General features: G+C 47.5%; 1 protein-coding gene across 5 annotated transcripts in view; it reads left to right on the plus strand.

The window, feature by feature from the left end:
- The window catches only part of pla2g7 (phospholipase A2, group VII (platelet-activating factor acetylhydrolase, plasma)), a 242,266-nt gene that overhangs the window by 53,933 nt on the left and 163,702 nt on the right, over nt 1–24,631 (plus strand). Inside the window, exon 1 of one of the 5 annotated variants that reach the window (XM_070885054.1) lies at nt 5,328–5,493. The exons of 3 other annotated variants lie outside the window; for them this stretch is intronic. The gene's annotated coding sequence lies outside the window, so the exon portion shown is untranslated. Of the gene's footprint in view, nt 1–5,327; nt 5,494–13,551; nt 13,644–24,631 lie in introns of those variants that run through there. One more of the 5 variants, XM_070885051.1, reaches the window with a different exon arrangement.

The following is a 24,631-nucleotide window of genomic DNA, read 5'->3' on the forward strand; positions in this document are numbered from 1 at the left end:
AGGAGTGTGGAGGCAGAGGCAGAGCTGAGGTATTAATTGAGTACTTTGCATCTGTCTTCACAAAAGAGGATGAAATTAATGTCGCAGTAGCGGAGGTGGTGGGGTGGGGGGAGTAGAGATATTGGATAGGATAAAAATAGATTGAAAGGAGGTGTTAACTAGGTTGGCATTGTTATGTATGCAACCCTAGGCAACCTGTATCATACCGCCACCAGAGGGCTTACCTGTTGGAGTCCCAAGGGATCCCAGCATCCCTTGGGAGCACTGTATATAAGCAGACCTCCCATGCTGTACCGGCACTCTGGAGTTTGAATAAAGGAGCTAAGGTCACACTTACTCATTGTCTACAGTACTCAGTTGCATTACTTTATTATGAGCTTAACAACTGGTGACGAGATAACGAACAACCACGCGAAAATGCAAAGAACTGTTGGCATCCTGGAGAAATACTCAGAAGGGGACGATTGGGAGGCCTTTGTGAAGCGACTCAACCAATACTTCGTGGCCAATGAGCTGGAAGGGGACAAGAACGCTGCCAAACGAAGGGCGATCCTCCTTACCGTCTGTGGGGCAACAACCTATGGCCTCATGAAGAATCTTCTAGCTCCGGTGAAACCAACAACCAAATCGTATGAAGAACTGTTTACGCTGGTCCGGGAGCACCTAAATCCGAAGGAAAGTGTTTTGATGGCAAGGTATCGATTCTACACGTGTCAACGGTCTGAAGGCCAGGAAGCGAGCTACGTTGCTGAACTAATGCGCCTTGCAGGACATTGTGAATTCGATGGATTCCTTGAGCAAATGCTAAGAGACTTTTTTGTGCTTGGCATTGGCCATGAGGTTATCCTTCGCAAACGATTGACTGTTGAAACATCGAATCTGAGCAAAGCCATAACGATAGCCCAAGCATTTATGTCCACCAGCGATAACACCAAACAAATTTCGCAGCATAAAGAGGTTTCGGCTAGTACTGTACACAAAGTAACATCGTTTTCAGACTAGAATGCATATGGCAGAACGTACACGCGAGCAGCTACACGACCTCAGATGACCCAGAGTCCGCCAGCAATCGTTAACTGCCTCGCATTAACACCTTGTTGGCGCTGCGGAGGTGATCGTCGAGCACATCAATGCCGCTTCAAACACTGTGTGCAAAGACTGTGGAACAATGGAATATCTCCAGCGAATGTGCAGACGACCTGCAAACCACCACATTGCAGAGGAGGATCGATCCATGGCGGATCAGGCTGAACTAGAGACTCGAGGAGGCAGAAGTGTACTGGGTACACACTTTCACCACGAAATGTCCACCGATCATGCTAAAAGTCGAACTGGACGGAATTCCAGTATCCATGGAACTGGACACGGGTGCGAGTCAGTCTATCATGAGCAAAAAGGCCTTCCAAAGGCTGTGGTGCAACAAGGCACACAGACCCAAGCTTAGCCCCATTCATACCAAGCTAAGAACTTACACTAAAGAGCTGATCCCTGTTATTGGCAGCGCAGCACAAAAGTCTCCTATGATGGAGCAGTGCACGAACTCCCACTATGGATTGTACCAGGAGATGGCCCCACACTGTTCGGCAGAAGCTGGCTGGGAAAAATCCGCTGGAACTGGGACGACATCCGAGCGCTCATCTGCCGACGACACCTCGTGCCCAGGTTCTGAGCAAGTTCTCGTCGTTGTTTGAGCCAGGCATTGGAAGTTTCTCGGGGGTGAAGGTGCAGATCAACTTGGTTACCGGTATACGACCCATCCACCACAAGGCACGGGCGGTGCCATATATGATGCGAGAGACAGTGGAAATTGAGTTGGACAGGCTGCAGTGAGAAGGCACCAGCGCGCCGATGGAGTTCAACAAGTGGGCCAATTCGATTGTCCCGGTTCTCAAAGGCAATGGCACGGTCAGAATTTGTGGGGACTATAAAGTAACGATCAACCATTTTTCGCTACAGGACCAGTACCAGCTACCCAAGGCAGATTACCTATTTGCGACCCGGGTTGGAGGAAAGACGTTCACCAAGTTGAACCTGACCTTGGCCTACATGACGCAGGAGCTGGCGGAATCTTCAAGAGGTCTCACCTGTATCAACACGCACAAAGGTCTGTTCATCTACAATAGATGCCCGTTTGGGATTCGATCGGCCGCGGCAATTTTCCAAAGGAACATGGAGGGCCTGCTAAAGTCGGTTCTGCGTACTGTGGTTTTCCAGGACGACATATTGGTCACAGGTCGGGACACCATCGAACACTTGAAGAACCTGGAAGAGGTTCTAAGTTGGCTAGATCGCGTGGGACTCAGGTTGAAACGCTCGAAGTGTGTTTTCCTGGCGCCAGAGGTCCAGTTCTTAGGGAGAAGAATCGCGGCAGACAGCATCAGACCCACCGACGTCAAGACAGAGGCCATCAAGAACGCGCCGAGACCACAGAACGTGACGGAGCTGCGGTCGTTCCTGGGACTCCTCAACTATTTCGGTAATTTCCTCCCCGGGTTAAGCTCCTTGCTAGAACCCCTACATGTGCTGCTACGCAAGGGAGGTTACTGGGTATGGGGGAAATCACAAGAGGCTGCTTTTGAGAAAACCAGAAGTCTGTTATGTTCCAACAAACTGCTTGTTCTGTATAACCCATGTAAACATTTAGTGCTAGCTTGCGATGCATCTTCATACGGGGTGAAGTGTGTGTTACAACAAGCTAATGAATCAGGAATATTGCAACCGGTCGCCTATGCATCCAGGAGTTTGTTCAAGGCCGAAAGGGCCTACAGCATGATTGAAAAAGAAGCTCTGACATGCGTTTACAGGGTGAAAAAAATGCACCAGTATCTGTTTGGTCTCAAGTTTGAGTTGGAAACTGACCATAAGCTGCTCATACCGCTATTCTCAGAGAGCAAAGGGATTAACACCAAAGCTTCTGCCCAGATCGAAAGATAGGCGCTCACGCTGTCTGCATACAACTATGTAATCCGCCACAGACCAGGCACAGAGAACTGCGCTGATGCTCTCTGTCGGCTAACATTGACCACCACCGGGGTGGAAATGGCACAGCCTGCAGATTTGCTCGTGGTGATGGAGGCATTCGAAAATGAAAAGTCACCTGTTACGGCCCGCCAGATCAGGACCTGGACCAGCCAGGATCCTTTACTGTCCCTTGTAAAAAACTGTGTTCTCCATGGGAGCTGGTCCAGCATCCCAGCGGAGATGCATGAAGAGATCAAGCCGTTCCAGCGGCGCAAAGATGAAATGTCCATACAGACAGACTGTCTTTTGTGGGGTAATCACGTGGTTTTGCCTGAGAAAGGCAGGGAAACATTCATACACAACCTACACAGGACCCACCCAGGCATAGTAATGATGAAAGCTATAGCCAGATCCCATGTGTGGTGGCCCGGGATCGACTCAGATTTAGAGTCATGCATGCGCCAGTGCAACACTTGCTCTCAACTGAGCAATGCACCCAGAGAGGCACCGCTAAGTTTGTGGTCGTGGCCGTCCAAACTGTGGTCTAGGATCCATGTGCACTATGCAGGCCCGTTTCTTGGCAAAATGTTTGTTGTGGCAAAATGGTTGTTGTGGATGTTTATTCAAAATGGATTGAATGTATAATAATATCTGTCAGCATGTCCACTGCCACCATCGAAAGCCTATGAGCCATGTTCGCCACGCACGGCCTGCCTGATGTCCTTGTCAGCGACAATGGGCCGTGCTTCACCAGTGCTGAATTCAAGGAATTCATGACCCACAATGGGATCAAGCACGTCACATCTGCCCCGTTCAAGCCCGCATCCAATGGCCAGGCAGAACGGGCAGTCCAAACCATGAAGCAAAGCTTGAAACATGTGTCGGAAGGCTCCCTGCAGATCTGCCTGTCCCGAGTCCTGCTCAGCTACCGCATCAGACCCCACTCGCTCACCGAGATTCCCCCAGCCGAGCTGCTCATGAAAAGGGCGTTCAAAACAAGACTCTCTCTTGTCCACCCTGATCTCCATGATCACGACGAGGGCAGCCGGCATCAACAAAGCATGTACCACGATCGCGCAAACATGTCACTTGATATTGAAGTCAATGACCCTGTATTTGTACTCAGCTATGGACATGGTCCCAAATGGCTTGCTGACACCGTCATAGCCAAAGAAGGGAGTAGAGTGTTTCAGGTCAAACATGCCAATGGACTAACTTGCAGAAAGCATTTGGACCAAACCAAACTGCGATTCACAAACACCCACGAGCAACCCGAAGAGGATACCACCAACTTTGACCCTTCAACACACACACACAAGTGGCAACTGACATCACAGTTAACCACGAAGCTGAACTCACCACCCCCAGCAGACCGTCGAAGAACACACCTGCATTTGTACCGAGACAATCGACAAGGGAGCGAAAAGCCCCAGATCGTCTCACCCTGTAAATAAGTGTACTATTGACTTTGGGAGGGAGTGATGTTATGTATGCAACCGTAGGCAACCTGTATCATACCGGCACCAGAGGGCTTACCTGTTGGAGTCCCAAGGGATCTCAGCATCCTACAACACAAAAGCAAAATACTGTGGATGCTGGAATCTTGGGAGCACTATATATAAGCAGGCCTCCCATGCTGTACTGGCACTCTGGAGTTTGAATAAAGGAGCTAAGGTCACACTTACTCATTGTCTACAGTACTCAGTTGCATTACTTTATTATGAGCTTAACAGGCATCACTTAAAGTTAACAAGTTGCCTGGTCCAGATAGGATGCATCCTATCTGACGAAGGGCCATCAACCTGAAACATTAACTCTATTTCTCTCTTCACATATGCTGCCTGACCTGCTAATGTTTACTGCATTTTCTGTTTTTATTTCAGATTCCAGCATCCACAGTATTTTGCTTTTGTGTTGTAGGTTGCATCCTAGGTTGTTGAGGGAAGCTAGGTTGGAGATAGCTGAGTAGTGCCAGAGGAGTGGAGGATTACAAATGTTACACCACTTTTCAAAAAAAGGGGAGAGAAACCTGGTACCTACACGCCAATCAGTCTAATACAGTGATGGGATAATTACGAGTGACCATTGTCAAGGACAAAAATAATTCTCACTTGGAGAAGCATGGATTAATAAGAGACAGACAGCATTGATTTGTTAAAGACGAATCGGTCTGACTAACTAACAACAACTTGTATTTATATAATGCCTTTAACATAGTAAAACTGTTGTGTATGGAGAAAGAGTCAGACTGAACACTGTGAGCTCAAAGTAAAGTGTGACCGAAGTCTTTTATTGCAGGTCTCCAGAGTGCCTCTCCAACCTGTGAAGCCTTCTTAAATACCTGTGCTCCGAAGGGATTATGGGATCCATTGGGACTCTGGGAAATGAGCCCTCTGGTGGCTGTACAGAGTAAATACAAGTCCACATATATAACAAAAAAGTCCCAAGGTACTTCACAAGACAAAAAAAACATTTGACACCGAGCCACATAAGGAGAAATATGGACATATGACCAAAAGCTTGGTCAAAGAGGTAGGTTTTAAGGAGCATCTTTGAAGGAGGAAAGAGAGGTAGAGAGACGGAGAGGTTTAGGCAGGGAGTTCCAGAGCTTAAGGCCTAGGCAACTGAAGGCACAGCCTCCAATGTTTGAGCGATTATAATCAGGGATTCTCAAGAGGGCAGAATTAGAGGAGCGCAGGTATCTCAGCGATGGGGGGTTTGTGGAACGGGAGGAGATTACAGAGATAGGGAGGGGCGAGGCCATGGAGGGATTTGAAAACAAGAATGAGAATATTGAAGTCGAGGTGTTGCTTAAATGGGAACTAATGTAGATCAGCAAGCATAGGGGTGATGGGTGAGCGGGACTTGATGCAAGTTGGAACACGGGCAGCCGAATTTTGAATGACCTCAAGTTTACATAGGGTAGAGCGTGGGAGGCCAGCCAGGATTGCTTTGGAATTGTCAATTCTAGAGGTAACAAAGGCATGGATGAGGGTTTCAGTAGTGGATGAGCTGAGGAAGGGTGGAGACGGGCGATGTTATGGAGGTGGAAATAGGCGATCTGAGTTATGCCACGGATATGTGGTCAGAAGCTCATTTCAGGGTCAAATATGACACCAAGGTTGTGAACAGTATGGTTCAGCTTCAAATGCTAAGGAGAGGGATGGAGTCAGTGGTCAGGGAACGGAGTTTGTGGCGGGGACCAAAAACAACGGTTTTGGTCCTCCCAATAGTTAATTGGAGAAAATTTGTGGTCATCCAGAAATGGATGTCAGACAAGCATTCTGACATTTTAGAGACCATGGAGGGGGTCGAGAGAAGTGGTGGTGAGGTAGAGCTGGGTGTCGTCAGCGTACTGTGGAAACTGACGCTGTGTTTTTGGTTGATGTCGGTAAGGGGCAGCATGTCAGCCGCCTGAAGAAAAGAGTGTTTGAAGACCAGGCCCTCAAAACTGCCACCAAGCTCATGGTCTACAGGGCTGTAGTAATACTAGCCCTCCTGTATGGCTCAAAACATGGACCATGTACAGCAGACACCTCAAGTCGCTGGAGAAATACCACCAATGATGTCTCCGCAAGATCCTACAAATCCCCTGGGCACCAACGTTAGCGTCCTCGTCCAGGCCAACATCCTCAGCATTGATGCACTGACTACACTTGATCAGCTCCGCTGGGCAGGCCACCTCGTTCACATGCCAGACACGACACTCCCAAAGCAAGCACTCTACTCTGAACTCCTTCACGGCAAATGAGCCAAAGATGGGCAGTGGAAACGTTACAAGGACACCCTCAAAGCCTCCCTGATAAAGTGTGCGACATCCCCACTGACACCTGGGAGTCCCTGACCAAAGACCGCCTTCAGTGGAGGACCGGGAGGGCGTTGAGCTCCTCGAGTCTCGTCGTCGAGAGCATGCAGAAATCAAGCGCAGGCAGTGGAAAGAGTGCGCGGCAAACCAGTCCCACCCACCCCTTCCCTCAATGACTATTTGTCCCACCTGTGACAAAGACTGTGGTTCTTGTATTGGACTCTACAGCCACCTAAGAACTCATGTTAAGAGTGGAAGCAAGTCTTCCTTGATTCAGAGGGACTGCCTATGATGATGAGATGTGAAATAGGAGGGGGCAAAGGACAGATCCTTGGGAGACTTCAGAGGTAATGATGGGGGAGTGGGAAGCCATTGCAGGTGATTCTTTGGCTATAATTTAGATAGATAAGAATGGAACCAGGTGAGTGCAGTCCCACCCATATAGATGATGGTGGAGAGGCGTTTAAGAAGGATGGAGTATTCAACCGGGTCAAAGGCTGCAGACAAATAAAGAAGGATGAGGAGGTTTAGTTTACCATTGTCATAGTAACAAAGGATGTCATTTGTGACTTTGATGAGAGCTGCTTCGTACTGTGGCAGGGACAGAAACCAGATTGGAGGGACTCAAACATGGAGTTGCAGAAAAGCTGGTCACGGATTTGGGAGGTGACAACACGTTCAAGGACTTTGGAGAGGAAAGGGAGGTTAGAGAAGGGGCGGTAGTTTGCAAGGACAGAGGGGTCAAGGTTTTTTTTTTGAGGAGTGAGATGACGATGGCAGATTTGAAGGTGAGGGGCACAGTATCTGAGTGGAGAGAAACGTTAACAATATTAGCTACCATGGAGGCCAGGAAGGGAATTTGGGTGGTCAGCAGTTTAGTTGGAATAGAGTCGAGGGATCAGGAAGTGGGTCTCATGGACAAGATGAGCACGGAGAGGCCATAAGAACATAACATAAGAACATAAGAAATAGGAATGGGAGTAGGCCATTCGTCTCGAGCCTGCTCCGCCATTCAGTAAAACCATGGCTGATCTGATCATGGACTCATCTCAACTTCCCCGCCCGCTCCCCATAACCGCTTATCCACTTATTGTTCAAGAAATCATCTATTTCCGTCTTAAATTTATTCAATGTCCCAGCTTCCACAGCTCTCTGATGCAACGAATTCCACATATTTACAACCTTCTGAGAGAAGAAATTTCTCCTCATCTCAGTTTTAAATGGACGGCTCCTTATTCTAAGATCATGCCCTCTAGTTCTAGTCTCCCTCATCAGTGGAAACATCCTCTCTGCATCCACCTTGTCAAGCCCCCTCATAATCTTATACGTTTCGATAAGATCACCTCTCATCCTTCTGAATTCCAATGAGTAGAGGCCCAACCTACTCAACCTTTCCTCATAAGTCAATCCCCTCATCCCCGGAATCAACCTAGTGAACCTTCTCTGAACTGCCTCCAAAGCAAGTATGTCCTTTCGTAAATATGGAAACCAAAACTGCACGCAGTATTCCAGGTGTGGCCTCACCAATACCTTATATAGCTGTAGCAAGACTTCCCTGTACTCCATCCCCTTTGCAATAAAGGCCAAGATACCATTGGCTTTCCTGATCACTTGCTGTACCTGCATACTATCCTTTTGTGTTTCATGCACAAGTACCCCCAGGTCCCGCTGTACTGCGGCACTTTGCAATCTTTCTCCATTTAAATAATAACTTGCTCTTTGATTTTTTTTCTGCTAAAGTGCATGACCTCACACGTTCCAACATTATACTCCATCTGCCAAATTTTTGCCCACTCACTTAGCCTGTATGTCCTTTTGCAGATTTTGTGTGTCCTCCTCACATTGCTTTTCCTCCCATCTTTGTATCGTCAGCAAACTTGGCTACATTACACTCAGTCCCTTCTTCCAAGTCGTTAATATAGATTGTAAATAGTTGCGGTCCCAACACTGATCCCTGCGGCACCTCACTAGTCATGAGGGGAGATCGGAGAGAAACTGGAGAAAGATGTGAGTTCACGGCTATGGCAAGGGAAACCTTAGATGAAGTTTGGCCTGGTGGGCTAGGGAAAGGAAGGATAATGGCAGTGGCAGCTGAACATATGGTCTCAATCTTGGAGACAAAGAAGTCCATGAGCTTCTCACGTTTGTTGTTGGAGGTGTAGGTGGAGGAGAGGACAGAGGGGTTTAAGAAGACGGTTAGCAGTGGAAAATAGAAGCCGGGGTTTATCTTTGCATTCCAAAATGATTCTGGAATAGTGAGCAATTCTGGCAGACAAGAGCCGGACCCGATAATGCATTATGTGATCCAGCCAGATGTGGCAGTGATTGGCTAAATCAGTTGTCCACCATATCTGTTCAAGTCTGCGTTCCTTGGACTTAATTAAGGGAGTGAAGGTGAGGGCCGTACTACAGGGAACGGCCAGGATGAGAGAGAGTAATTGTTTTAATAGGGACTAGGGCATCAAAGGTGGTGGTGAGGGTGTGGTTGGGCAGATTGGTAGCTACAGAAATGTCAAGGTGAATGGAGGGTCAAAAGCTGGATAGTTCGGATTTTGTAAGTGCAGTTATAAGAGAGTTTTTCATGCCAGATGCAATTTAATGTGGGTAAGTGTGAAGTGATGCACTTTGGGAGGAACAACATGGAGAGGCAGTATAATCTAACTGGTACTCATTTAAGGGGGCGGGGGTTGTCAGGGCAGAGGGACCTGGGGGTGCATATTCACAAATCTTTGAAGGTGGCAGAGCAAGTTGAAAAGGTGATTAAGAAAGTGGATGGCATATTTGGCTTTGTAAATAAGAGCATCGAATACAAAAACAAGGAGGTCATGCTAAACCTTTACAAATCACTGGTTAGGCCTCAGCTGGAGTGCTGTGTACAGTTCTGGACACCACATTTTAGGAAGGAGGTCAAGATCTTGGGAAGTGTATAGAGGAGGTTTACCAGGATGATACCAGGAATTTCAGTTATGTGGAGGGATTGGAGAAGTTGACGTTCTCCTTAGAGCAGAAAATGTTAAGGGGTGATCTCATAGAGCTATTAAAAATTGTGAGGGGTTTTGATAGAGCAAGCAGGGAGAATTTGTTTCCTCTGGGTTGATAACCAGAGATCATAGATTTAAAATAATTGGTAAAAGAACTAGAGGGGAAATGAGAATTTTTTTTCACACGAAGGGTAGTTAAGATCTGGAACACGCTACCTGAAATGGTGGTGGAAGCAGGTTCCATAGGAACTTTCAAAAGTCAATTGACGTGTACTTGACGAGGACTAATTTGCAGGGCTGTGGGGAAAAAGCTGAGGTATGAGACTATATTCCACAGCTTTCAAAGAGCTGTCACAGGCTTGATGGGCAGAATGGCCTCCTTCTGTACTGTAAGATTCTATTCTATGTATTTATGCATTTGAAAATAAAAACTAATTTTATTTCTAAATTATTAATAATTTGTAATGTAGTGACTTGGAGTGGCCTGATTCATAGATCAATCACACCAAGTAATGAAACTGACAAAAATGTCAAATGAACAACATTGTGGAATCTGTCTTCCTGACACAACACCTTTAGCCATGCATTGGTTTCGCTAATCTTCCTGTCCTTCCCTATTCTAGTGTATGACTGGGGAAATAATCCTGAAATTACGGCCGATGGTGTGCTCTTAAAAAGCATCTCCATCACCTACAAGGCTCAAGTCAGGAGTGTGATTTAATACTCTCCACTTATCTGGATGGATGCAGCTGCAATAACACTCAAGAAGCTCAACTCTATCCAGAACAAAGCAGATGGTCTCCTGAATCATCAGGACATCGGCACCTCATCCATTAGTTTAAACATCTACTCCCTCCAACGCACTGCTACCTCCAAAATGCACTGGGGCAAGTCGCCAAGACGTCTTTGACAGTGCTCCCAAACCCGTAACCTCCACTACCTAGGAGGATAAGGGCAGCAGATATATGGGAACACCATCACCTCTAAATTCATCTCCTTATACAGACAGGCTATGTGAGTGGGCAAACATTTGGCAGATGGAGTATAATGTGGGAAAATGTGAGATTATCCACTTTGGCAGAAATAATCGAAAAGCAAATTATAATTTAAATGAAGAAAAATTGCAAAGTGCTGCAGTACAGAGAGACCTCAGGGTCCTTGTGCATGAAACACAAAAAGTTAGTATGCAGGTACAGCAAGTAATCAGGAAGGTAAATAGAATGTTGGCCTTTATTGCAAGGGGGATAAAGTATAAAAGCAGCGAAGTCCTGCTACAACTGTACAGGGTATTGGTGAGGCCACATCTGGAGTACTGCGTACAGTTTTCGTCTCCGTATTTCAGAAAGGATATACTTGCATTGGAGGCTGTTCAGAGAAGGTTCACTAGGTTGTTTCCGGAGATGAGGGGGTTGACTTCTGAGGGTAGGTTGGGCCTATACACATTGGAGTTCAGAAGAATGAGAGGTGATCTTATTGAAACAAAAAAGATAATGAGGGAGCTCGACAAGGTGGCTGCAGAGAGGATATTTCCACTCATAGGGGAAACTAAAACTGAGATGAGAAATTTCTTCTCTTTGAGGGTTGTAAATCTGTGGAATTCTCTGCACCAGAGAGCTATCGAGGCTGGGTCATTGAATATATTTAAGGCGGAAACAGACAGATTTTTGAGCGATAAGGGAGTAAAGGGTTTTGGGGAGCAGGCAGGGAAGTGGAGCTGAGTCCATGGTCAGATCTTATTGAATGGCGGAGCAGGCTCCAGGGGCCAAATGGCTTATTCCTCTATTTCTTATGTTCTTATTGCACACCATCCTAACTTGGACATATATCGTAGATCCTTCATCCTCGCTGGATAAAAATCCTGGAACTCCCTGCCTAACAGCATTGTGGTAGAACCTTCACCACTTAAAAGAAAGACTTGCATTTATATAGCGCCTTTCACGACCATAACATGTCCCAAAGTACAGCCAATTAAGTACTTTTGAAGTGTAGTAATGTAGGAAAGATGACAGCCAAATTGTGCACAGCAAACTTCAACATACAAATGAGCAGATTATCTGTTTAGGTGATGTTGATTAAGGGATAAATATTAACCAGGACACTGGATAGAACTTTCCTGCTCTACTTCCAATAGTGCCATGGGACCTTTTACGTCCACTTGAGAGGGCAGATGGGGCGTTAGTTTAATATCTCATCCGAAAGACAGCACTGGGAGTGTCAGCTTAGATTTTGAGCTCTCGTCTCTGGAGTGAGAGTTGAACTCACTGACTCAGAGGTGAGAGTACTACACACTAAGCCACAGTTGGACATGGACTGCAGCAATTCAAGAAGAGGGCTCAACACTATCTTCTCAAGGGCAACTAGAGATGGGCAATAAATGCCAGCCTTGCCAGCAATGCCCACATCGCGAGAATGAATTTCTTTTAAGGCGGTTATAAAAAGAAAGATATGATAAATTTTTGATTTAGATCATGCAAGTTTTAGACCTGTAATAACAAAAATTTGTAAAAATAAAAAACAGTATAAATATAGGTTTTACAAAAGAAGTACAAGTTGTAAAAAGATTCAAATTGCTTTTTGTTAAATTAATAATTCAACTTGATTGTTTGTCTGATCCCACCATCAGACAATTCACCAATGTGCATGACCACACCGTGAGTGTGATGCCTGTGTATATTGGGACCTGACTTTCATTGCATTTAAGGGAGAATTACAGTGAGAATTTATTTTTCAAAGATCAGGATAGAATCGATTTTACTGATCCACTTACCTGGAAAAATGTGGGAATTTATTATGGAAATTGGTAAAAATGATTTTAATTATCTTTAGGTTTTTGGCCATCAAGTTAAGCCTGCATTTCAGCAGAAGCTATGTCCTCTTAACCACAATGTATTTTTTGAAGTTCTGCTTTTTAAAACTTGACTGAACTGAGATGGGCAACATGGCCACATTACTGTACCATTGGCCACATCATTGCACATTTGTTTCCAAACCTCAAAGTGACAAAGGAGAATGGTCCTTTAACAATTACAATGCTTACGATGAACAATATATAATAGAGCTAGCGTGCACACAAACCGATGACCCGAATGTAAATAAGTAGTGTGTACACATGCATGTGGAAGATACCAGCCACATTGGTCCCACGGGGGATTAGCTGCTTTTTGTATTTTCTGATGGTAAAGGTCACTCGATCAAATTCCAATTACATATAGAATGACATGGAATTTACAAAACAGAAACGGGTCATTTGGCCCAACAGGTTTCTGCTCCACACGAGATTCACTTCAACTACACCATGTGATAGCGAGTTCCACATTCTAGCCACTCTTTGGGTAAAGAAGTTTCTTCTGAATTCCCGATTGGATTTATTAGTGACTATATTGTATTTATGACCCCTAGTTTTGAAGTGGAAACATCTTCTCTACATCCAGCCTATCATAATCTTAAAAGACCATTATTCGGTCAGAAACCATCTGCCATCTGTGGGTACCGCAGGGGCTGGTTGTGTATTAGACACGGGCAATAATACTTAAGTTATAAGTTTCCTTTGTTTTATGGTTTCGTTCTTTGTTAGTTGTGCCCCTTTAAGCACGGAGGCAACCCAGCGACTCCTTATGGGTTCCTTGGAAAAGGCACACTGTAGTTTTGACTCAGTCTCATGGCATAAGTTAATATACTGTGTCTTGGCATTGAGCACAAGCACAGAGCTCCTCCCGCAGCGATTGGGATCTCACGGAGCAGGAAGCGAGAGTGCCCTGAGTTGATCAGGTGAAGCAACCAGCGTGTGATCCGAGTGCACACTGACTCACTGAGCCGAGGGGAGGGGGAGGGATAGCTGTGCGAGCAGTCCCCACAAGCTCACGTCAGCTCCGGATCAGACCTCCCTACTCACGGCGGTAAGAAATTTTAATTTATTGAGAGTTTATTACCGACACAGGTGGACAACACGGCAAGAAAACACTCTTAACGTAAAGGCTTCTCATTAAAAAAAGAAATATGGAACGAAGGAATAATACTCGCATAGCATTTCAGATACTAAATGAAATAGGCCAGACTGAGGAGGGGGTGGGGAGTACTGATCAAGGCAGTAAATTACCTCGGGCAAAGTCCGAGCCTGCAAACAAGAGCCGTCTTGTGGTGTTACATTGTGGGTTAGAGGGCATCTTCTGTCCAGAGGAAGAGTTACACGGCAGACTGCTTCCAACTGAAATATGCGCAGATTCCCCTCAGGCTGTAACTACCCAGTTACTGCATTTGATACAGCCGCGTTTAGTGCGTGTTAGCTGTTACAAGTTCAACAGGAAAGGGTAATGCGTGGAGAATTCAAGATTACAAAAAAAACCCTGGAATGCATAACTCCCTGGCTAAAAGTTGGGGATGTGGGAGACACTTATTACCAAGAGTAATCTACTGGATGCGGAGTATCAAAGATTTAGAGGGAGTGAGTGAGGTTGTCCGGAAAAATATTGAAGAGAATGCTCCCCAGGGATCTCTACATTTTCGGGGAGGTTTTCCCCGCACATTAACAACCTGGTTTTAAAAGCTCAATGCAAACTTGTCAGATTTGATCAAGTATCTGCCAAGGCTCGCTTTCACAGTCACATCTCTTTCCTCAGTAACTGTCTCGCCTCGGACTTAATCCGCGTGGGTTCCAACTGAAATATCACCCTTCATGTTTTGGATCCACCCAGGATTCCAGATATTCCCGAGATATTCAGCGTTCCTCCAACCACTGCTCTGGCGCATCTTGGGATCCACACAACGCTATGCGCCGCCACATGCACATTCTTAACCTCTCCAGCGTTTTAATTCCAGATTTGGGTAGGCTACGAAATAGACAAGGGAGAAAGGAGGCAGTTGAACCCATCATTATCATAGGCAGTCCCTCGGAATCGAGGAAGACTTGCTTCCACTCTTAGAATGAGTCCTTAGGTGGTTGAACAGTCCAATATGAGAGCCACAGTCCCTGCCACAGGTGGGATAGGTTTGCCGCACGTTCTTTCCGCTGCCTGCGCTTGTTTTCTGCATTCACTCCGCGATGAAACTCGAGGCGCTCAGCGCTCTCCCGGATGCACTTCCTCCACTTAGGGCAGGCTTTGGCCAGGGACTCCCAGGTATCTGTGGGGATGTTGCACTTCATCAGGGAGGCTTTGAGGGTATCCTTGTAAAGTTTCCTCTGTCCACCTTTGGTTTGTTTGCCACGAAGGAATTCCGAGTAGAGCGCTTGCTTTGGGAGTCTCGTGTCTGGCATGCGAACAATGTGGCTTACAAAACAAGTTAGATAAAATCTGTGTGGACAGAATTCAATATTGAATTGAATAAATAACTACAGTGGCTGATTAAAAGGTGACAAATACTTTATGAATGTTGTCAAAATATGGGAAGGTGAAGTTGAAATATATCTAGGGTGTTAGTAAACTTGGCACTTAAAATCATGAATGATTTAGATAAAATAAATAAAGAGAAACTGTTTCCAGTGGCTGAAGGGTCGATAAGAGAGGGCACAGATTTAAGGTGATTGGCAAAAGAATGAGAGGTAACTTGTGTTAATGTATGCAACCCTATGTAACCAGCATTCTACTGCCATCAGAGGGCGTAGCTGTTGGAGTCCCAAGGGATCCCAGCATCCCTTGGGAGCACTGTATATAAGCAGGCCTCCCATGCTGTACCAACACTCTGGAGTTAGAACAAAGAAACTAAGGTCACACTTATTAACGTCTACAGTACTCAATCACATTACTTTATTCCAGACATAACAACTTACATAGAAACATACATAGAAAATAGGTGCAGGAGTAGGCCATTCGGCCCTTTGAGTCTGCACCGCCATTCAGTGAGTTCATGGCTGAACATGCAACTTCAGTACCCCATTCCTGCTTTCTCGCCATACCCCTTGATCCCCCTAGTAGTAAGGACTACATCTCACTCCTTTTTGAATATATTTAGTGAATTGGCCTCAACAATTTTCTATGGTAGAGAATTCCACAGGTTCACCACTCTCTGGGTGAAGAAGTTTCTCCTCATCTCGGTCCTAAATGGCTTACCCCTTATCCTTAGACTGTGACCCCTGGTTGTGGACTTCCCCAACATTGGGAACGTTCTTCCTGCATCTAACCTGTCTAAACTCGTCAGAATTTTAAACGTTTCTATGAGATCTCCTCTCATTCTTCTGAGCTCCAGTGAATACAAGCCCAGTTGATCCAATCTTTCTTGATTTGTCAGTCCCGCCATCCCGGGAATCAGTCTGGTGAACCTTCGCTGCACTCACTCAATAGCAAAAATGTCCTTCCTCAAGTTAGGAGACCAAAACTGTACACAGTACTCCAGGTGTGGCCTCACCAAGGCCCTGTACAACTGTTGTAACACCTCCCTGCCCGTGTATTCAAATACCCTCGCTATGAAGGCCAACATGCCATTTGCCCTCTTAACCACCTGCTGTACCTGCATGCCAATCTTCAATGACTGATGTACCATGACACTCAGGTCTCGTTGCACCTCCGCTTTTCCCAATCTGTCACCATTCAGATAATAGTCTGTCTCTCTGTTTTTACAACCAAAGTGGATAACCTCACATTTATCCACATTATACTTCATCTGCCATGCATTTTGCCCACTCACCTAACCTATCCAAGTCACTCTGCAGCCTCATAGCATCCTCCTTGCAGCTCACACTGCCACCCAACTTAGTGTCATCCGCAAATTTGGAGATACTACATTTAATCCCCTCGTCTAAATCATTAATGTACAGTGTAAACAGCTGGGGCCCCAGCACAGAACCTTGAGATACCCCACTAGTCACTGCCTGCCATTCTAAAAAGTACCCATTTACTCCTACTCTCTGTTTCCTGTCTGCCAACCAGTTCTCAATCCACGTCAGCACACTACCCCCAATCCCATGTGCTTTAACTTTGCACATTAATCTCTTGTGTGGCACCTTCTGAAAGTCCAAATACACCACATCAACTGGTTCTCCCTTGTCCACTCTACTGGAAACATCCTCAAAAAATTCCAGAAGATTTGTTAAGCATGATTTCCCTTTCACAAATCCATGCTGACTTGGACCTATCATGTCACCTCTTTCCAAATGCGCTGCTATGACATCCTTAATAATTGATTCCATCATTTTACCCACGACTGATGTCAGGCTGACCGGTCTATAATTCCCTGTTTTCTCCCTCCTTTTTTAAAAAGTGGGGTTACATTGGCTACCCTCCACTCCATAGAAACTGATCCAGAGTCGATGGAATGTTGGAAAATGACTGTCAATGCATCCGCTATTTCCAAGGCCACCTCCTTAAGTACTCTGGGATGCAGACCATCAGGCCCTGGGGATTTATCGGCCTTCAATCCCATCAATTTCCCCAACACAATTTCCCGACTAATAAGGATTTCCCTCAGTTCCTCCTTCTTACCAGACCCTCTGACCCCTTTTATATCCGGAAGGTTGTTTGTGTCCTCCTTAGTGAATACCGAACCAAAGTACTTGTTCAATTGCTCTGCCATTTCTTTGTTCCCAGTTATGACTTCCCCTGATTCTGTCTGCAGGGGACCTACGTTTGTCTTTACTAACCTTTTTCTCTTTACATATCTATTGAAGCTTTTGCCGTCCATTTTAATGTTCCCAGCAAGCTTCCTGTCGTACTCTATTTTCCCTGCCCTAATCAAACGCTTTGTCCTCCTCTGCTGAGTTCTAAATTTCTCCCAGTCCCCAGGTTCGCTGCTATTTCTGGCCAATTTGTATGCCACTTCCTTGGCTTTAATATTATCCCTGATTTCCCTTGATAGCCACGGTTGAGCCACCTTCCCTTTTTTATTTTTACGCCAGACAGGGATGTACAATTGTTGTAGTTCATCCATGTGGTCTCTAAATGTCTACCATTGCCCATCCACTGTCAACCCCTTAAGTATCATTCGCCAATCTATCCTAGCCAAGTCACGCCTCATACCTTCATAGTTACCCTTCTTTAAGTTCTGGACCATGGTCTCTGAATTAAGTGTTTCCTTCTCCATCCTAATGTAGAATTCCACCATATTATGGTCACTCTTCCCCAAGGGGTCTCGCACAACGAGATTGCTAATTAATCCTTCTCATTACACAACACCCAGTCTAAGATGGTCTCCCCCCTAGTTGGTTCCTCGACATATTGGTCTAGAAAACCATCCCTTATGCACTCCAGGAAATCCTCCTCCACCGTATTGTTTCCAGTTTGGTTAGCCCAATCTATATGCATATTAAAGTCACCCATGATAACTGCTGCACCTTTATTGCATGCACCCCTAATTTCCTGTTTGATGTCCTCCCCAACATCACAACTACTGTTTGGAGGTCTGTACACAACTCCCACTGGTGTTTTCTGCCCTTTGGTATTCCGTAGCTCCACCCATACCAATTCCACATCATCCAAACTGATGTCTTTCCTTACAATTGCATTAATTTCCTCTTTAACCAGCAACGCCACCCCGCCTCCTTTTCCTTTCTGTCTATTTTTCCTAAATGTTGAATACCCTTGGATGTTGAGTTCGCAGCCTTGGTCACCCTGGAGCCATGTCTCCGTGATGCCAACCACATCGTATCCGTTAACTGCTATCTGCACAGTTAATTCGTCCACCTTATTCCGAATACTCCTCACATTGAGGCACAGAGCCTTCAGACTTGTCTTTTTAATACACTTTGACCCTTTAGAATTTTGCTGTAAAGTGGCCCTTTTTGTTTTTTGCCTTGGGTTTCTCTGCCCTCCACTTATACTCATCTTCTTTCTGTCTTTTGCTTCTGTCTCCATTTTGTTTCCCTCTGTTTCCCTGCATTGGTTCCCATCCCCCTGCCATATTAGTTTAACTCCTCCCCAACAGCACTAGCAAACACTCCCCCAGGACATTGGTTCCGGTCCTGCTCAGGTGCAGACCGTCCGGTTTGTACTGGTCCCACCTTCCCAGATCCGGTTCCAATGCCCCAGGAATTTGAATCCCTTGATGCTGCACCACTGCTCAAGCCATGTATTCATCTGAGCAATCCTACGATTCCTACTCTGACTAGCACGTGGCACTGGTAGCAATCCCGAGATTACTACTTTTGAGGTCCTACTTTTTAATTTAGCTCCTAGCTCCTTAAATTCGTCTCGTAGGACCTCATCCCGTTTTTTACCTATATCGTTGGTACCAATGTGCACCACGACAACTGACTGTTCACTCTTCCTTTTCAGAATGTCCTGCACCCGCTCCGAGATATCCTTGACCCTTGCACCAGGAGGCAACAGACCATCCTGGAGTCTCGGTTGCAGCCGCAGAAACGCCTACCTATTCCCCTTACAATTGAATCCCCTATCACTATCGCTCTCCCACTCTTTTTCCTGCCCTCCTGTGCAGCAGAGCCAGCCACGGTGCTATTCACTTGGCGGCTGCTGCCCTCCCCTGGTGAGTCATCCCCCCCAACAGTACTCAAAGCGGTGTATCTGTTTTGCAGGGGGATGACCGCAGGGGACCTCTGCACTACCTTCCTTGTACTGCTCTTCCTGTTGGTCTTCCATTCCCTATCTGGCTGTGGACCCTTCACCTGCGGTAAGACCAACTCGCTACACATGCTCATCACGTCATTCTCAGCATCGTGGATGCTCCAGAGTGAATCCACCCTCAGCTCCAATGCCGCAATGCGGTCCTTCAGGAGCTGGAGGCGGATACACTTCCCGCACACGTTCCAGTGTCCCTGAGTTCTCACATGGTACAGGAGAAGCATATCACGTGTCCGAGCTCTCCTGCCATGACTTAACCTTAATTTGTCGACAACAATGTTAACAGGTTACTTACTGATATAAAAAAGAAAAAGAAAAGCTACTCACCAATCACCAGCCAATCACTTACCCCTTTGGCTATAACGTCACCTTTTGATTTCTTTCTACTTCTTTTTTGCTTTTTCTCCCGGCTGGAGCTGCACCCGCTGGGCCTTTATAGGCCTCACTCATGCTGCTCCCGCCTCTCGCTGACTGCTGCCACCTCAGGAACTCCCGCTGGGCCTTTATAGGCCTCACTCATGCTGCTCCCGCCTCTCGCTGACTGCTGCCACCTCAGGAACACCCGCTGGGTCTTTATAGGCCTCACTCACGCTGCTCCCGCCTCTCACCGACTGCCGCCGCCTCAGGAACACCCTCTGGGTCTTTATAGGCCTCACTCACACTGCTCCCGCCTCTCGCTGACTGCTGCCACCTCAGGAACACCCGCTGGTCCTTTATAGGCCTCACTCACGCTGCTCCCGGCTCTCGCCGACTGCCGCCGCCTCAGGAACACCCGCTGGGTCTTTATAGGCCTCTCGACGCTGCTCCCGCCTCTCGCTGACTGCTGCCACCTCAGGAACACCCGCTGGGCCTTTATAGGCCTCACTCACGCTGCTCCCGCCTCTCGCCGACTGCCGCCGCCTCAGGAACACCCGCTGGGCCTTTATAGGCCTCACTCACGCTGCTCACGCCTCTCGCTGACTGCCGCTGCCTTAGGCGTCTGGGAGTGGCACTCAGTGCTGTTCACGCCTGTCGCGAAATTCGGTTGTAATTTTTTATGGGCGTTAAAACATAACGTACTGCCGGCTAACGACATGGAAATCATGACATCAGTACGCGTGCAACGCCTCCTTGGCACCCTTCTTGCCACATTCACTTTTGCCGCCTCGCTTAACGGCTGATGTCCATGACGCCTGAAAAAGTTGGACTTTACAAGGCTGAGCAAAAAATCAGGGGCGTTACTTAAACGTTGTTGCAGCCGGAGCTCAGAGGTCTTGGTCAGTGCTGCGTTTGATTCTCGCACCAAAGTAGGCTGTTGGTGTCGCACTGCTGTTGTCTTGTCAGATTGACTACTAGTATCTGGGACACATTGGCTGCCATCTTGGATACCTTTGAAATCTCTATCTCGCTGTGACCTGTGCCAAGTGATGAGGGCAGTAATGGTACACCATGTCATCCTACGGCGCCTACTTGAAAGGCACCGGCTGCAGAGACAGCTTAGGGCAAATGTGGATCCTCCCCAGATGGCGAGGCAGGAGGCTGTACACATGCAGGGTTCACCGCACGCATTACTCTTACCTTGAGATGGTCGACGAGCAGTACTTAAGAAGGCTGAGGTTCCACAGGGAGGTGGTCAAGGAGCTTTGCAACCTTCTGCGGACATACCTAGCAGCTGACATCGGCACTAAGACCTCGCTGGCGGTGGCAGTGAAAGTGACAGTAGTACTGAACTTCTAGGCTACCAGCACCTTCCAGTCTCCTGTCGGCAATATATGCAACATCTCGTAGTTTGCAGTACATTGCTGCATTTGCCAGGTGACCCACGCTCTCTACGGCAAAGATTGGACTACATCAAGTTCAGCATGTTAACGCAAGACCAGGATGAGCGCATTCGCGGCTTTGCCCAGGCTTCCCCGGGGTTCAAGGAGCATGTAGCATTGAGGGCCTCGCCCCACAAAGGAGATATCTTTCGGAATAGCAAGGGATTCCACTCCCACATACAGCTAGGCTGCGATCACAGACAGATGATCCTCACTGTCAATGCCCGATATCCTGGCAACTGGCATGAAATGCCTTCATCCTGCAAGAGACCAGTGTGCCACGACTTTTCAAGTCACCGCATGAAGGCCCATGGCTGACTCCTGGGCGACAAAGGATATGGTGTGGCCCCCTGGCTGATGACACCCCTCCGCAATCCCACCATTCCTGCCGAGCAGCGCTACACCAGCCATACCACAACCTGGGCCATTATCGAGCAAACTATCAGGGTTCTGAAGCTGCGTTTCCGCTGCTATGACCGCTCTGGAGAGGCATTGCAGTACTCACCCGATAGAGTCTCCATGATCACCGTTGTCTGCTGCATACTGCACAACCTGGCCATTGAGGGCCCAGCCATTACCACCAGGGATAGATGATCCACCTCAGGAGGAGGACAACGGTGACAAGGAAGACGAGGATCCTCACCGAAGGAGGAGGCAGCATGACTGCTGCGGCTGGAGGGGCTGCTCGTCAGAGACTCATCGCTCATCGATTCCAATGAATGACTCTTGACGTGCCAAATGGCCAGCCTATACACGTGGGCATCAACTCAACACGATTCTAATAATTCAAAGTGCAGTCAGATTGGGAGCCCGAAATAAAACACCCTGCATCCTTCCGTCTTTAATAATCAGTGCCTCATCATGTGAACAATCCAAACTTGCTTTATTGTAAACATAAAGCATGTGTGGTGAAAACAACCACAAGACAACAACTTCATCCCCAACACATTACCATTCCACAAAACCACTTCAAACATTCTCATAGACATTCAAGTGGACCTACTGACATCAGTTCATTTTGTAACAAGGTAGCCATCTCTGGCGAGAACCAAACAATTGTCGGTTTATTCATCCAAGTGCAACAATTTACATGAGCTCACATTGCCGCCACCTAACCATCTCCGTTGACTATCAACCAAGTGTTTGGTGCATCTTACAAGTGCAACTAATTTTAAAAGGTTATATCTTCAAGGTCAGCATATGTGGCCACCTTCAAAAAGACATACCTTGTCTTAAAGAGGGCTTTACCACCCCTTCCCTTCTACTCCCCCCCCCCCCCCCCCCCCCCCCCACTCCCATGCCTACCGCTCCTCTGCAATGGGGTCTCAGGGCCTTCAGCAAGGCTGGTAGTCAGTTGCTGACTTAGATCCACAGCCACACATGATGGCCTAGCAGGACGTCCCCAACCAACTCGGGCCCTGGAAGACCCGGCTGCGGACTGCATTGGCTCAGCATGGCTGGAAACACTCTATTGTGGATGGGGTGCAGAGAGCGGCAGCTGCGAAGGTGAAATGTCCTGAGAAAGAACATCATGGCCCAATTGGCCCAACAGGCTTATACTCCCCCGGGGCAGAGCATCATCATGAGCAGAAATCTGGGTGAGGTCAGAATCCCGCGCTGAGTCGGCAAGGTTAGGTCCCTGTTCAACTGATGGGGCCCCAGACCAGATGGCAGCAGTCAGTGTGTCCACTGAATCTATTTGCCTCTGTATCAAGAATGACTGCGACTGCAGTACAGCAGAGAGCTGACTCAGGACACCACGCACTGATGACATTTGCGTATGGAGGCCTGCAATAGCATCAGCCTGGTGCTCAATGGCCACTGCAACGTCAGCCATAACCCATGCTACCATGTCTGGGTCACTGTTTGTATCTAGCATCCACTGGTATCTACCAAGGATGGGCTTGGTGGGCTGCTGAGAGGCATGAGCAACAGTTGAGGTGCACTCCTCCATCCACACAGCTAGTGCATCCAGACTCTGTGGCACCCTTGCTAGTGCACCCAGAAGATCGCTGTGCAACTGCAGGGATTATCTTGCAACAACCTCTAGGGGCTTCCCCTCCTCCATGGCGTTGCCGGAGGCCACTTGGTCCTGGAGCATCACCCTCCTCCGCCTCCCCCAACACTCCTTGGTCGGCAGAGCTGCTGGCCCCGCTCTCGGACAGCGCAGCCTCCTGTGTGATGGTCAAAGGAGGAGTCGTCCTCCTGCTCCTCCTCGTCCTCTGGGTTGTTGCCACCACCTGTACCCGTGGAAGGCATCTGAGGAGGTCCCGGTGGATCTGGCTGGTCATCTGAAAGCACAAACAGAACAGCGGTTACCTGCAGAGGAGGGGGTCAGGAGCGGGAAAGACATTCGTGACTGCCAGTCCCATGGAAATAGCTGCACATGGATGTTGTCAGGGCCAAGTGTTCTGCAGGTCGCTGCAAAGGAACTCAACATACCTTCACTGTCCCAAGGAGGGTCGGCCGTACCCACCGCCATCACATCAACTTGGACACCCATCAGGGCAGCTATCCATTCCTCCAATGGACTGAGCACTTGGAGGTCTGGCTCGCCTACACCAGTCCACATTTGCTCCTGTCGGTTGTGTGCGAGCTTCGCCCGTAATATTAAACAGAAAGTCGTAGTTCGAGGCCTTCTATCAGTGTGTCCCAAGTGCCTTAGATACTTTACTACAATTTACTCTGAGAGTCTTCACAGCTCAATGTTTAGTACATTTTATTCTATGATCATCTTCACAGTTCGTTGTAACTACCATTTGTGCCATCAACTTGCTGTGACAATGCTTGAATTAGAGTGACTGGACCTAACAGTAATGGGGATGCTACTGTCTTCGAGACGCATATGAAGACTGACGAGTAAACAACATGAGGGGTGGGTCTGCAGAGCTGAGTAGCAAGGTTAACAGCACATGTAGGCCCTTGCAGTGGGAGAGACAGCAAATGGGAACTTTGACTGTGGCCTCACCCTCTTACAGCATGGATTTGGAAACACTACATTGAGCAGAGCGTGCACATTGAGGTCAAAGCACAGCAGGTTGAAGTTTGAAATTAAAGATACTCACCCTCACTATCTGTATTGGGTCGTTCCACTTTTTTCAACATTGCATAGCTGTCCTTGGTACCATGTCACTCGCAGACACTCGCTCTGCTATTTCCCTCCATAGCCTTCGGTATGTTTGGGGTTGGGGTCTCCTACCAGTCTCTGTCTTCAGCACCTGCCGATGCCTCTCCAAGACATCAAGGAGTGCATCCACTGCAGCATCCGTGAACCGGTGGGCACGCTGACGAGCTGCTGGTGCTAGGTCTGCCACCCTCACAGTCTGAGTGAGTGCATAGGAAGCAAATATACGCATGAGGCGTTGAGGCCCCCAATCATTTCAATCCAGGTGATGCCACTATGTGTGTGGCACAGCTCCAAATGCTGCTCAAGTCCCGGATGTTGAGCCCACGCTTAACGGCCCACTTAGCGCAGCATAGCACCTCCAGGTAAGTGTGCAATGCCATGATTTTAATTCTTTAGGCATCGACATTGAATTTCGCGTTTGAGGAGCGTGCCTGAAGTGAGACGGTAAAAAT

Source organism: Pristiophorus japonicus, chromosome 7, assembly GCF_044704955.1.
Source record: "Pristiophorus japonicus isolate sPriJap1 chromosome 7, sPriJap1.hap1, whole genome shotgun sequence".
Lineage (NCBI taxonomy): Eukaryota > Metazoa > Chordata > Chondrichthyes > Pristiophoridae > Pristiophorus > Pristiophorus japonicus.